General features: G+C 52.3%; 1 pseudogene; it reads right to left on the bottom strand.

Annotated features, from left to right (window-relative positions):
- Positions 1-465: 465 nt before the first annotated feature.
- Positions 466-579, bottom strand: LOC136642458 (5S ribosomal RNA; annotated as a pseudogene).
- Positions 580-15,994: the final 15,415 nt, after the last annotated feature.

Here is a 15,994-nt window from a genome sequence, read left to right as displayed (position 1 = left end):
CAGTACTGGGAGAAATACCTTGTGGTTTTGTGTGTCTACGGGGCAACTGCTCATTTCCCTCCTGCCAACCTCCTTACCAGACCTCTCAACAATTTTGTTCATGAAGTATGTGCAAGTCTTCTCTGGGTAGCCAAGACCTCCTGCTGCCCAAGCCAGGGTGCTTCTATACTGCCGGAATTTGGGTGGTACACATGTACCCATGGGAAGGAGAACAAGCAGGCACACTGCAGTGAGGGGGGCGAGAGGAAGGGGTTGCAGGGTGGCTTTTAAAGTTTAAAGGGAATGCCACATTTGCAAGGGAAGGGAAGGGAGGAGGAGGACTTCTGGTCTGCCTGCCCTCCCTTCCCATTCATTTTGCCTGCCCTCCCTACCCCCTGCCTGCCCCCCCTGCCTGCCCTCCCTACCCCCTTCTTGGACCCTTAGCGGGTTGGCTGGCAACCTTCAGTCTCGAAAGACTATGGTATTAGCCTACAGCACCCGGTATTCCCAGGCGGTCTCCCATCCAAGTACTAACCAGGCCTGACCCTGCTTAGCTTCCGAGATCAGACAAGATCGGGCATGTGCAGGGTAACCCTTAACTCGGAACTGAATCTCTCAGTGTCGTAACCCACAAACGATCCAATTACAACAGAAACACCCCTTGTGAAATGCATCTTCTTCTTCTCTGCAAAGCAGAAGTGGCTTTCAGGAAGGACTGACTTCAACAAGGGAGGGGCAATTGGGGAGGCGGACAGGCAGCAGGGTGGGGAAAGACTTCTACTTGGAACCCTTGGGAGCCAGCCCCCCCCCCCCAGTTAGGGAGATGATATCAGCCTAGAGAGGTCACTGAACGGGTTGACAGTTGACTCCATCACGGTCAGGGATAACTAATGCAGGTGAATCATCTGTGACGTCATCCTCCTTCGGACATCAGGTGCGCCTGTCTTATACCCATCCAGAGGACTGTGAAATGGGGCCACCCAAAGATCAGGTGGGTCTTTCTGCACATGGGGAGGGGGGCCCTCCAGGTATGCAGTGTGTGGTTGTGCATTCAAATCCTGAAAGGCTTCTGGTGCTCCTTCCATTAAGTCTCACAAACAGGTTTTCTCCAGCACACACCTGCGCATGGAGCCGCACGGGGTCCAGGGTGTTGCACTAATGACTCTTCTCACTATAATGACCCAAATCATGGTGTTTTATTCTCCTCAAGGGTGTTTTTTCCCTTATAGATAATATTTTGCTTCAAAAACAGACTGTTCCTGAGGAGACTGATGCAGAAATAGCAGCCGCGGACCTCTGCAGCCCCATGGCGGGGGAAAAGCTCTGTGATGGCACCCCCCTGCAGGCTATCACCACCCCCCACACAGATATCCACCCCTCCACTGACCAGAAGCTCATGGAGCTTTGCGCAACCACAGCCCACTCCAGAGAAACCTCTGTGAGGTTCCCCAGCGCTATAAACTGTGCTTCTGACAAAACACAAGCAGTTTCTGCCCCCGTCGGGAGCCTCAGAGAGGTTTCCGCGGGGTCTAGGGCATTTGCCCCATCAAACCCAATGGTAGGCACACAACTGAGAAATAGCTTCTGGTCTCCTGAGAGTTCAGAACAGGATTCTGGCCAGGCAGGGCCTCTGCTGCTGCAAGGGCTCAAGATCACCCCCCACAGATTGAAGCCACTGTTGGATTCCATCCATGTCAGCAAAGTCACTGCAGCCTCAGTCTGGCAAGAGGGTCTTGGCCTGGAATCCATGGCTGGAAGCAGAGAAAACAGTCCCTGCCCTGGGATGTGGATGGCCAAATCCTGCCTGGGCAGCTATAGCACCTACAATGGTGTCCAGGCCATGGCTCACTCTGCATTTTCACTTGGGTCCATTCTGGTGGGGATGAAGCATGGAGGCCAGCTCTGGGTGCGAGTGCAGAACTCTCAAGGGAGGACAAATCCTGCAGCCACTTGGACACCGGTGGGGGGGGGGGAGAAAGCCTGATCATCCTGCATCCAAACCCCGGGAAGGGTTTGTCCCTCCCCAGAGAGAGAGAGAGAGAGAGCTTTGGATGATCAGCTGGGATGCCAAGAACCTACATGGAGCTCTGTGAGCTGGACTTCCACCCCCTTCCTCGCACATCCTCCATACACAATATAGTGGAGATGGATATAGTGGTGTCCCCAAAATGCCCAGCTCACAATACCAAAATACCCACAAGGCCTGGCTTCCTAAACCAGGCTTCTCTGGTTTAGGCCCTTCTCTGACCCTTGTTCAGGAATGCTACTAGTCAGCACCAACCACCCTCCTCTTCAGAGAAATCTGGCTACACAAGATAAGCCAAACACACAAATTATGGGCCTCCAAGGAAGGACAGATGGTAAGCGATGAAGGGTGTGAGACCCGGAAAGGACTAGGGTAAAGTGGTGTGATTGATTACCAAACCTTTGGTAATGAACATCCTGTGTGTAAACACCCTGTCAATACACATTGTGCTGTGCTTCCTACAGAACATTCCAAACAGATAAGGATGCTGATTTTGCTCTCTGTCTGATTTCTTGGTAATTTTCCAAGGATGTTTACCCCTCTTTCTTTGTGCCTTTGTGTACCCCTCCTCGATTCAGAAGGCTCTATAAAAACCGTATCATTGCAACCCATTCTTTTTCCATCACCCCCTTTGCGGTGGTCCTGTTTGCAAATGTAGTAAAAGCTTTTTCAAAGCCCTTTGAATTATCCTGTCCTGTTTGTTTGCCTCTCCGCTATCCAACGTATACTGCGACTGTTCGGGAACAGTGGAGATGGAAAGGTGAGCGACTAGATGATTACTGGGCTGGGGCACCTTCCCTATGAGGAAAGGCTACAGCGTTTGGGCCTCTTAGCCTAGACAAGAGAAGCCTGAGGGGGGACATGAGAAATACAAAACCATGCAGGGGGTGGACAGAGTGGATAGAGAGACGCTCTTTTTCCTCTCACATAACACCAGAACCAGGGGACTTCCACGAAAGCTGAGTGTTGGGAGGGTTAGGTCAGACAGAAGAAAATATTTCTTTACCCAGCATGTAATTAGATTGTGGAACTCTTCGCCACAAGAAGTAGTGATGGCATCTTGTCTGGATGCCTTTAAGAGGGGATTGGACAAATTTCTGGAAAGAAGTTCTTTACAGATTACAAGCCATAGTAGATATGTGCAAGCTCTTGGTTTTAGAGGCAGGTTGCCTCTGATTGCCAGATGCGGAGAAGGGCACCAGGATGCAGGTTGTGTCTGTTGTGCCATGTGCTCCCTGGAGCATTTGGTGGGCCACTGTGACATACAGGAAGCTGGACTAGATGGGCCTTTTGGCCTGATCCAGCAGGGCTCTTCTGATGTTCTTATGTTCAACTGACAAGGGAGGGCACCAGGATGCGGTCTCTTGCAGTGTGCTCCTTGGGGCATTTGGTGGATCACTGTGAGATATAGGAAGCTGGACTAGATGGGCCTTTGGCCTGATCCAGCAGGGCTCTTCATACACCCAACAAGCCTCTTTCTGGAGTCATGGGGAAAGTGACAAGTGCGGTATCAGAGCAGGAGCTGCAGCATGGCTGGGGGGTGGGGGATGGGATTGGAGCACTAAAAGGAAGAAACAGACCACCCAGAAGCAGAACTGCCTGCGGCTCTCCAGATCCACCTTTCAACCTTCCAAGACAGTCATTTTCAACATTTTTCATCTCACGGCACACTGACAAGGCACTAAAATGGTCAAGGCCACCACCAGGCTTTAGACAATTGACAAGCCACACCATGCTGCCAGTGGGTGCTCACATCTCCCATTGGCCCTATTAATAAATGACCTTCCCCCAAATTCGTGTGGCACACCTGTGGACCACTCGCGGCACACCAGTGTGCCATGGCACAGTGGTTGAAAATGGCTGTGATAAGACAAGGAGCAACTCCAGGCCACCCAGCCACATACGGGGTAAGAGGAGGATTGGGAACGCCTGCTGGGTGAGGGGTCCAGAGCCAATGGGAGCTGTCTTTTGAAAGATACCAGGCTGAATACAGGGGAAGAGGAGGAGGCCAGGAAAGGGTCCCTTGGTCTGTACATGCGCATGCTCTCTCTCTCCCTTCTACAATGTGGGGATAATATGTAATTCCCCATCCTTAGAAGGTGGAATTGCTGCATATAAAGTGTGTTGTTGTTGAGTTATAGGGTTGTCCTCTCCTGTGAGGTTCATCTGCTGGAATCAGGGACTTTTCTGTGGTGGTGCCAACCTTGGGGGATGCCTTCCCCCCTCCCCGTGAAGGCTGTAGTATGGCCAAGGCCAAGGTCCTTGTATGGCCTGGTCACGGTCTGGTCCTGCAAAGAGGGTTTTACGAACTGTCTGATTTAGTCATGATTGGCCGCTGGGGAGTGGGGGGGCAGTGAGGATGGGTGGGAAGAGATTTGCCTGCTCTGGGTTTCCCTGCACTGCTCTTGATTGATTTGAGATAAATCAATAAGCACCAGAACCTAAAGATCATTAGAACCAGCTTGGTGAGGCTGCTCTGAACTTCTCTCAGTTTTATCAAGGATTTCCTGTAAAGGCAGGAGGACAAAGAGAAACACAAAACATGAGGGGGAAGAAAGGTGACATGGAGAGTGCTTACTTGCAGGCGGTGGGATGGGAGTCACTGAAAGGGTTAGATTGAGAAAGAATATTAAACCCCTTTGAGGGGGGTCTTCAGAGGGTCAGACATACCCCCTGCTCCCCACATCCTGAACTGCCCCTCCAAGCACAAACTCTTCCAACTTCTCTCCAACTCTCCAGTTGTCCAACCACAGCCTTGTATTGTGGGAAGTTGCAAACTGTCAAATCAGCGGACTTCAGAACCTCTCCTCAGCCCCATAAAATTTACTGACTGGATGCCTGATGATGCACCAACTGCCCCTTCAAAGCTTGCTGTGACCCCTCTTGGACAGAGACAGTCTGGCCACGTTCATTATTGATGTATTTCAGACATTTATGCTGCGTTTCCAAAAGCTCACTTACCAAAAGTAAGTGGATCACTTCTTTCCCAGATGACTGCAGCTCATTATACATGGGGCGGCCCTTGAAGGCTTCTCCACATTCCTACTGGTTCCAGGAACTCTGCTGGGTCAGTGACAGGAACCAGCTGTAAGGTGCTGCTCCTCACTGCTTTCAGGAACCATTCACAGTGATGGTCCCTGCCTAGGAAGCCCCTACTGGCCCAGGGCACCTGAAGGACTCTTTTCCCTCCCAGTATCTGGGCAGGAGGTCTGGTCTAGAGGGTAGAGCCTCCATTTGCCTGAAGATTAACATCCACAAGGTCGCCAGTTCGAGGCCACCGGCACCGTGCGACCTTGAAGCAGCTGGCAAGCTGCAGCTGAGCTGTTCCATCTGCTCGGAGCGTGGGAGCAGATGGAGGCCAGAATGTGAAACCAGATCGGAGTGTAACAGCTTGAATGTGGTGGTTCTTGAAAGAGAGAACCTTCTTTCAATTTGTAAAAATCCCTGCGTGGATTTAATAAGCCTGCCTGTGTAAACCGCCTTGATTAAAGTCTTGAATAAAGACCAAGAAAGGCGGTATATAAATACTGTATATTATATTATATTATTATATATTATCTGCAGGAACCAGGCTGGGATCTGGCCATTTCCAGGGATGCTGGATTTTGTCACCTGGGAGCGCCTGCTACTTCTGCGGTTTTCTGATGAGCTTCAAGGCTTACGGATTGTGGGTTGTTATCACATTATTTCCATACTTCACTGTGCCCTGAAATGTTTGTGCTGATGGGAAGCTCCAGATATAGGAATATTCTCCTCCTAGACGGGGGCTTCACTGACTTGTGACCCTCGTCCTCTGGACAACCACTCCCCCCCTCCTCCCAGAACAATCCCATGCCTTTACAACAGCTGCCCCAGACCAAAAGACTGAGTCGCTTGAATTTCACAGGGAGTTAGAAAGAAGCTGTCAGTGTTGGGTTTGGCTTTTATAATTATTATCTGTTGTTGCCTTGATTGAGGTGTGAGCTGTTTTATCCATTACTGCATGATCCTTCTCTTACACAATTACCTATTATTGCTTTAATCAACTGCTGTGTTGCCTATCATCACTTCAATTGACAATAGACATACTGTCACTTTAATTAGCAATACTTTGGGTGCAGGTACGAATGTGCAGAACGAGTGAGAGCTGCTGATGCTGGACTTGCTTCCAGAAGGCTGAACCAGGGACGGGCGCAGGGAGCTGCATGTCCTTGGAGGGATGGGCAGGAGGACCTCAGAGATCTGGACTGGAGAGAAGAACCTCCTTGGATTGATGAGGAATAGTTGGGACTGATGTTGGGACTTTTCACGTTGAGGTGTTGACTCTAAGAAACCTCCCTACGTGCAAGTCTCTGGCAGAGGAAGCACAGATGGAGCTGGGAGAGGGGACGACCCAAGGTCAGGCAGTGCTGTCACCGCCCAGTGCTAGGAAAAATCCCTATTCCTAAAATGGGGCACAAAGGAGGATGAAAACAGCCAGTGGGGTCCAGGCCTGAGAGAGAAGCCAACCAGCCACCACAGGGAGGATGGTCACAACGCACCCCCAGCCGTCCCTTGCATCTGCTGTCAACTCGAGCTGGACACAAACAGCCCAGTTGAGTCACCACCTCATCTGCAAACCAACATGGAGGAGGCAATTTTAGCCGTCAGAACAGCAGAGAGAGGTTGAAAGAGCAGAGCAGGCACTGACTGAATGACTTCTGGGTAGAATTGAAAGGAGCGGAAAGAGCGAATCCTCAAAAAACAAGCCATCAGAAAGCAGGGAAGGCCTGTATTAAATAAGGTTGCATACACAACAGACTAAAAATAATAAAAGCAGCTTCATCAAACTTACCAAATCCCAGCACTCACCCAGGTAAGCATCTGCTTCGCCAAACTCCTGTTCTGAGTTTTGCCTAAATAACTTCTGCCCGCTTTGAACTAGTTCCCCCAGCTTAGCCACAGCTAGCTCTAGCGGCCTGCAAAAACTACCCCTGTACCCCAGCACCAAGCCAGAAGGAGACTAGGAGGTGGCTGGCTTGCCTGTGAGTCTGCAGGGTCCCTCCTTCAAGCAGCAGCCCTTTCAGATACAGCAGCACCACCTCAGCTCTCCACCACTCAGCAGTCTCTGTTGGATTAGTCTGTTAGTCAGGGTGCCAGATCGTGGCCCATCCTCCAGTCCATCAGTCAGGGTGCCAGTTCAGTGTTTGTCCGCCAGTCCGTGAGGTGTTCCAGGAAGTTGTTTGTTTGCCAGTCCGTGAGTTAGTGTGCCGGAAAGTCAGTTAGCCAGAGAGTCCGTCCGATAAGTAGAGCCGTAAGTCAGTCTGTGAGTCAACAGGCCAGTTTAGCCAGAAAGCCAGTCCATTCAGCCAGCAAGTCTCCCCTCCCTCCTCCACTCTGTCTCCAACTACAACCCACAAACTCTTCCTGCATCAGATGCTGCTTGTATCCCTGAAGACCACATTGCCTCTAGTGGCTGCAGCTGTGCAGCACACCCTCTGCTGAAAGCCCAGGCATTAACCCCGTATTCTCCAGATTCACCACAGCAGAGGGCCGCTGCAGACACCACATCCAATCTCCTTGCCAGATCTTCTGTGATTCCAGTAAAGCATCTCTTACAGATTCTGGACCAGTCTTCCTCCTGTCTGGCTCAATTGGCATCCATGAGGGGAAGGATTAGGCAGTCACACCCCCTCCCACTTGGAGTACTGTTTTATACCTTTCTCCCAGCTAGCAAATAGGAGCTGCAATCCAGCTGAAGCTTGGAGAAGGTTGTGCAACTAGCTGGCAACTCACTCCTCCTCCCATATAGAAAGCACAGGAAGAGTCCATCAGCAATCAAGGTGTCCCTGAGGGAATTTAAACTGTGCAGAGCTAGGGCCCCATCCTATCCAACTCTCCAGCACTGGTGCAGTCGCAATGCAGCCCCGAGGTAAGGGAACAAATGTTCCCGTACCTTGAGGAGGCCTCTGTGACTGCACCCCCTACGCAGGATGCAGTGCACACCCCTTTGGCCCAGCAGCACCAGCACTGGAAAATTGGAAAGGATTGGACCCCTAGTCTCTTTGCCAGCTGGTTCTTGGCACGGCCACAGTGATGCCAAGAGGGTTTGCATCACACGGTACGGGAGGCCAAAATATCAAGATTTTAAAAATTTGGGTGCCTAGTGGTGCTACCCCCCCCTGCACATCACCCGGTTCAGCCTGCACCCCCCAGTGAGGCCACTGCACAGCCATTCCCAACTCCAGATCACAAAGTCTTTTCTCAGCATGCTAATGAGCTGCTTTCCCACAGCGTAGAAAGTGGACACCGCAAGGCCCATCGGGCAGAGGCCTACTTTCCGCCCTTCCACCAGGTAGACACAGGGCGGGAGGGGGTAGGAGGGACTGAGTGAGAGCTGGGACAGAAGCAGTGAAAAGGAGGAGGGACACAAGCAGTAGCTGCAAGGCTTACGAGGTGACCCAATCCTTGGCAGCCCTACTCAGAATTAGTCCCACTGTAGCCAGTCATTCAATGAGGGTTGCCCCTCCCTGCTTGTCCTCCTATCCTCCTTCAGAGAACGCCAATGCTTTGTCCAATGATAATCCCTTCCTTCCTTCCTATCAGAGAGGGGAAAACAGAGCTCAGTCCTGTCTCCCCCTCCTGATCACATTAACCCTTTCCTGCTGCTCACCCTGTTGGAATGCTGGCCCCATGAGTTTCTTCACATCGTGAAAACAGTAAGCACCTCTAGTCACAGGCAGACTCAAGTCAGCAGGCATGGGAATGAGTGCCAAGTCAACCTGTGTCCCTGTTGCAGCTGCAATGGGTCCCTCCCTGTCGCTTGCAACCGCTCCCCCTCCAAATGGGACCACAGCTATGCTCCGATCGCGTGTGGAGGGGGTTCTGAGAGCTGAGGAGGCTGCACACCTCTGATCTCTGGAAGGCTGATATCACTTCCAATATTGGGTCGAAAACCGGAAGCAACAATTTTCCATCTCCTGGAGGCATTCTGTGAGCCTCCCTGGCCCTCACGCAGCCTCCCTGGCCCTCAGAACCCCATCCAGTTTTGCCTGGAGTGCAGTTCCAGTCCCGTTTGGAGGGACATCCCTGTAAGTTGTCCCCTGGGGTGGCACATTTTCCAGCCACACTGCTGGACAGTCCTGGTCTTCATGGGTCCCAGGTCTGGTTACATGAGTGTCCATCATCATTCCTTCTGGCGGGAGGTGTGGTTGACCAGAAGGACAGAGGATCGGGCTGCCCCCACACACGGCCAGTATTTTTCCACTCTGGGGAACTCTCCAGGCACGCAGAAGAACATAAGAACAGCCCCACTGGATCAGACCGTAGGCCCACCTAGTCCAGCTTGCTGTACCTCACAGTGGCCCACCAAATGCCCCAGAAGATGCCCCTTCCAATGGCACAGCAATACCCTGAACAGATCCAGTGCCACTTCAGGCAGCTTTGCTAAGCTCAAGTGATCCCACTGCTGACCCCTGGCAGAGTCTGGAACTGCATTCTCGCAAACATGTTTTCTCCAGCTCACACCTGCGCATGGAGACACACAGGGAGTCCAGGTGTTGCACTGATGACTGCCCTCACTGTTATTACCCAAATCACGGTGTTCTATTCTCCAAAGGTCAAGGAACTCTTTTTTCTTAAAGATCATCTTTAACTTCATCAACATAGTCGGTGTCTGAAGAAACAGCTGCAGAAATAGCTTCTGGTCCACGGAGAGATCGGAATGGGAATTCAGCCAGGCAGGGCCTCTGCTGTGAAGCTTCATATCACCCCCTTCAGATGCAAGCCACTGAAAGGACTTGCATCCTCTGCCTGGACTGCAGCCTCCGCCTGGCAAGAGGGTCTTGGCTTCCAATCCCTGGCTGGTGTTGGAGAGCAGATGCTGGGAGATGACTGCAGCAGGGGTGCCCAGACTGCTGCTGCTGCTCCTGGTCCCTGTGGCCTGGGGGGGCCTAAAGGCAAAATGCCCCCAGTCTGTGATCAGGGAGGAGAAGGAGCTGCTCAATTACTACAGGCCAGGAGACTACCTCCTCGGTGGGGCCGTTTCCACAACCCGTGTCTTCTTTCAGCCACGGCCCTTGACTGAGCATCCCTCAATCAGCTTTTCATGGTAAGTCAAGAGGGGCTGGTGATGAGGGCTTGGAGGCTGCTACAGCCCCTTCTGATGTCACCCCAAATTGGGGGGCCTTTTTCCTGCTGTGTCCTTCTCTTGGGTAAATCAGTAATCTTTCTGCATATGGGGGAAAATCTGGGAATGCATCCACACACTAAGGCACCATTTGGCGTGCAGTCTGCCACTTCACATCTGTAGTCCCCACACTTGGGGGGAGTCGATGTCGTCCCCACTGCTCAGTGGTGGTGGTTTGAAACTGCCTAGATCTGGGCTCCTTGTAGCAGGTCCACATCCCCACCACCTGCAGCTTGAGCAGTGAGTCAGGCAGTAGCAGTTCTCTGCAGTCCTGAACCCTCCTCTGCCCTCCCCTAAGAGGCTGCTTAGGGAAACCACATCACCAACTGACTCCCAATTTCTCCCCCTTCCCCCCAACCTCACAAGTCATGAGCCTGGCCAGGCAGAATGATCAATGATGACTTAATTAATTCCCCTGCAGTCCTCAAGGTGCCACTTCAACACCTGAGCTGTCACCGAGCCCTGCAGGGCTTCGAAGTTGGGTGCAAATCCTTTGCACACAAGGCCATTGTGATGCCTGAGCTGGGCTCCCCTGACCACCATCCTGACCAATGAAATCTTCCCTCCAAAGGTGATGGCAAAAATCCCCCCACCCAGCCCCTAAGAGAGAGAGCACCTGCTTTGCATGCCAGGTTCAATCCCTGGCAGTCCAGCCTTTGAAAGATCCCCACCTGATGTCCTGAGGAGCTGCTGCCAGTAGGCAGGCAATGCTGAGTTCAGGGGCCAAGGGACTGACTCAGTCCAGGCAGCCTTAGATGCTCACCTGTGCAGAGGATGGGGTTGGGGAGGGGCCCTGCCCTGGCTTCCTTTTAGAGTGAAAAGGGTTGGTCACCTCACAGCATGGATGTCCAGCCTGACACACCTAAACCCACATATGGGAAACCCCTCATATTTCGGAACTAGACCTGGAGTAGCCACAGTTCTGACCCCCAGCAAAATCCAGACCTTTGCATCAAGAACCCAGCACAGTCCTTTTGTTTCAGGAAAGGATCCACACAGAACTGGCTCATCCTGTCCTTCCTGTTTGCCACTGAGAAGATCAACCGGGACCCCAGGCTCTTGCCCAATGTCACTCTGGGCTACAACATCTACGGCACCTATTCTGATGCCCGAGTGACTTCCGATGCCCTTGTAGACCTGCTCTCCACTGGACAGACACGTGTTCCAAACTATAGCTGCGGAAGGCAGAGACGGCTGTTGGCAGTTCTTGAAGGGGCTGAAGCTGGCCTCTCCAGCCATATTTCAGCCATGTTGACTGCCTACAAAATTCCCCAGGTGAGAGTGGGTGGAGGGCACAGGCTGCGTCTCGTCCCACGTGGCTGCCTCCCATGCAAAAATGAGGTGGGGGCATGCAGTGTGCGAATAGGCTGAACAGAGAAGCACTGCCTAGTTCCATGGACGTGTCCTTGCAGTGGGTGGGGGCTTCCTTGCATCAGAATGAAAAAGGGTTTTGCTCACTGTTAACAAGCTCAGGCCACCAAATATGTGACCTGAAGATAAATCCAAACATCCATCTCTCCTTTCCCTTCCCAGGTCAGTTATGCTTTCACGGCTCGTGGTCTGAATGACAGAACTCGGTCCCCCTTTTTCTATCGGACAGTCCCCAAAGAGCCCCAGTACGTGGGGGTGGTCGGGCTGCTCCTGCACTTCCAGTGGTCCTGGGTCGCTCTGGTTGCTGCAGACACTGACAATGGAGAGCGTTTCATCAGGACCTTGACACCCCTGTTAACTCAGAGCGGCATTTGCGTCGCTTACTCCCAGAGCATTCCAGGGATAACTACACGTAATGTGGTGATCCTTAAGGAGTCATTCCTCAAGGAGAGACAAGTCAATGTGTTCCTTTACCATGCAGAGACCGATGCCTTCATAGATATAATATTAATTATACAACAGGCAGTTGCAATGTTAAAAAAACCCATAGTGGGGAAAATATGGATCACAACAGCCTTTTGGGACATCAGCTTGGAGCTGAGGTTCAGTCGTTTATCTTTCCAGCACATTCAGGGTCTTTTTTCCTTCTGCATCCAGTCAATGAAAAGGATAAATTACAATGATTTCGAAAAGCTTCTCTTCACCTGGCAGCGGTTAGTGGAGGGGGGATTTCACTGTGCGTTTCCGAAGCCTGTTGTGTCTGTGAAAGGCTGGACGAGGTGCAGAGAAAGTCCGCAGCCCCTGCCTTGGGACCTGATGGAAAGAACCCTGGCCACGGACAGCTATGCCATCCACAGCGCTGTTCAGGCCGTAGCGCAAGCCTTACATGCCGCGTCTTCGTCTCGACTCCGGCGGAGGGTGGTGGAGGCCGGAGGCAGCCTGGAGGTTCCGAGGGTGCAGCCGTGGCAGGTACTCCTCTCCCCACCCAGACAGTCAGGGCTACTGATGGGCCTTGGAACAAGGTCAGAAGGAAGTGCAATGGCATGTATTTTTCAGGGAAATCCAGTAGTGAATCTCCCTGCACAGGTCCTTCTCTCTGCCCCCTCCAAGTGGCTCCAGGGGACACAGACCATCCAGCAGCAGCCCCCAAGGCAGGGCCTAGGAGAGGGGGTAAAGGGGGTAATTTGTACCCAGGTAAAAAGGGAGCCAAAGGAGGGGGCCCAGAAATTTTCTGGGATCTTACGTTTTCCAATCTCAGCCAGACTCACTGTCCACATAGGATGCTGGGGGCATTGCCGTGGGCACGTGGCTGCAACTGTTGCCACAAGCCATACGCACCAGACTCAGGAACATTCCTGAACAGTGTCACATCTGCGAGGAAGCTGGCCTGCTACAGTGGATCCACTTCTCATGAAGGAGTGGAGAGGAGCTCAGGGACACGGCTGTGGGACTGCAGCTGCTGCAGAAGTCTGTTCTGGTGCAAACAGGACGCTTTTCTTTCTGGGGTGAGTCTGATCGCTCGTCTCCTGCAATGGTTTTCTGTATTGGAAAAATCTGAGAGCGACTTAGGAGGGGGTTTGGTTTTCCTTATTACTGTATCTAGTGGCCAATGCCGGGCAGGCAGGTAGACCTGAGTTCTGCTTCGGGAAGTCTGGTAGACCTGGGCTCCAAAGACTGTTCTGGCTGTTGCCACTTTTCCCCTGACTGTTTGGCTCCCATTACCGCCCGCCACTCTTTTTCACTCTCTCTCTATCTCTCTCAGTCAAAGCCTGTGCCTGCATGGGAGTGTGTGTGTGTGGGGGAGGACTAGAGATCACACTTGTGGCCAGGGTGCCTTTGCAATTATTCTCAAAATCCTTCCCTTGATCTGGGCAGACGGTGCTGCAGATCTACACATCTAGCTTAGCTCAGTTGCAGTGCAGGTCAGGCCGGCTTCATACAGGTTTCACACCTGAAGCAAAACATTCACATGCCTCTGTGAAGGAAAAATGGGGGGGGGGCGGCCGGGGCATAGCTGTGCCTTGTGGAGAGCTCATAGTTCACTGCCCCTGCTTTCCGCTACCCTCTGTTTACTAGGGAAACTGGTAGTTGAGTCCACACCACAATCAAAGCCAGACAGAAAGAGAACACCTTGAGAAAGCCCCATTCATAAGAACGTAAGAAGAGCCCTGCTGGATCAGGCCGAAGGCCTACCTAGTCCATCTTCCTGTATCTCACAGTGGCCCACCAGATGCCCCAGGGAGCACACAAGACAACTGGCACAACCTGCTTCCTGTTGACCTCCCCTGCATCTGGCCATCAGAGACAGACTGCCTCTAAAACCAAGAGCTTGCACAGACCTACTATGACTTGTAACCCGTAATGAACTTCTCCTCCAGAAATTGGCCCAGTCCCCTCTTAAAGGCATCCAGACAAGATGCCATCACTACTTCTTGTGGCAAAGAGTTCCATAAACCAATTACACGCTGGGTTAAGAAATATTTTCTTTGTCTGTCCCTACTCTCCCAACACTCAACCCTGGATGCCTGCTGGTGCAGGTAAGGCCACACAGGTGTTGGGAGGGAGGTGAGAAGAGGATGGAACAAGTAGATGGCAGAACAGGAAGCACTTTCTAGACCCAATTTCCCTTCACCTGTCAAGGCGGTCATGCACCAGTGATATTGCTAACACAGGTCCAAGTTGTCCCATGGCGACAGTGGGGGTTACCCTGAAGCAGGGGATTAATGTTCCCTTCCGCCAAGGAGGCCTCAGCATGCCCAAACTCCCTCCCCTCACGGGATTCAGCAAATGCCACGTTGGGGCTGCTCTGTTACCACATGGGGAGTTGCGGAGATCGAGTTCCCTGTGTCTCTCCTGGACTGAGTCAGGATTCAAGGCAGAGGCGTACCTGGAGGGGGCAAGTGGGGTAGATCTGCCTCTGGGCAGCAGAATAGAAAACGGGGGTTAGACAAACCAACCATTCAGCCATTTTCATTGGCATCGTCACTGACTCATAGGAGATTCAATCTCTGTGAAACACCCAACATCGTTCCCTGAGCTCTGATGTTTCTCTTTTGTGCCAGCTCCATCCTTTCCTGAGGAACTTCGGGGTCTACAACACTTCCCTGGACGGCGTGTATCTGGATGGGGACGGGGATCTGGCAGCCGACTTTGACATAGTGAACTGGGTGGTTTTTCCCAACAAGTCTGTTGTCAGAGTGACAGTTGGGAGCCTGGCAAGACGACACAGCCCACCAGGCCTCCAAGTCACCATAGGCCAGGGCTCCATTGAGTGGCCTGAACGGTTCAACCAGGTGGGGAAATCCATGATTCCTAACATCTAATAAAATATTAGATGCATCTTCTCAAGATTCAAAAAATGAGAGTCCTTTTCCTGCCCACATATTTTGCAAGACAAAACTTCTGACAGCAGGAGTAGAGCAAAGGCGGGAGCAGTGTGTGATAGGTAGGCAACAAGTGTGGGTTCTGGTGGCACCAAGCAGGGCTAAACATGGCTGGGGCAGCCACAACTAAACCACAATGCAAAACAAGGCGGGGGGTCCCTGAGTTTGCAGTCAGTGACTTAAACTGCAAGCTGGAGAAGCTGACCTGCAACAAGTGGAAGAGCCTCCTCTGTTGACAGGGCAGAATGTCTTTAACAAAGTCTTAGACCCATATCAGTCCTGTTACAGTTTGGGTTGGGAAATGGAACTGCCTGGGTGGCCTTGGAGGACAACCCACAGCAGAATCTGGGTGGGCAAGTGTGTTCTGCAGTGGAATTCGGCACCATCAGCTATGATGCTGTATGGCAGGGGTGCTCAATACTTCGATCGCGATCGACGGGTCGATTGCGAGGCAAAATGAGTCGATCGCAGGCTTCTCTCCTGTCCACGCATTCCTGGGAGTGAGCCCCTGGCAGGCTTGTGAGGCCAGGGAGTGAACCTAGGGAGTGAGCCCTGGGAGCCCAAGGAGTGAGCCCAGGGAGCCCAGGTAGTGAGCACCTGGCAGGCTCCTCCCTGGGAGAGGAGCCGCTGGCAGGCTTCTCTCCTGTCCACGCATCCCTGGGAGTGAGCCCCGTTGACTCTACTGGGGCTGACTTACCTTTCCCCCGTTTTTGCACTGGTATGTATGGAGATCTGCCCCCCCCAACTTCCGTCTGTTGGTTCTGTGTGCAAGGGGTTTTGCACTGGTCTTGCTGTGATGTCTATATAGAGATCTTCCCTTCCCCACACCTTTCCCCTGTTTTTGCACTGGTATGTATGAACAACACAGTCCTGGAACGTGCACAAACACGGTTCCAAACAACACAGTCCTGGAACGTGCTGGAATGCCTAGCATGTATTCACTGCTGAAACAGAGACGCCTGCGTTGGCTTGGTCATGTCGTGAGAATGGATGATGGCCGGATCCCAAAGGATCTCCTCTATGGAGAACTCGTGCAAGGAAAGCGCCCTACAGGTAGACCACAGCTGCGATACAAGGACATCTGCAAGA

The sequence above is a fragment of the Tiliqua scincoides genome, chromosome 2, assembly GCF_035046505.1.
Source record: "Tiliqua scincoides isolate rTilSci1 chromosome 2, rTilSci1.hap2, whole genome shotgun sequence".
In the NCBI taxonomy this organism is placed as follows: Eukaryota; Metazoa; Chordata; class Lepidosauria; order Squamata; family Scincidae; genus Tiliqua; species Tiliqua scincoides.
This window is presented reverse-complemented; position numbering and strand designations above follow the sequence as displayed.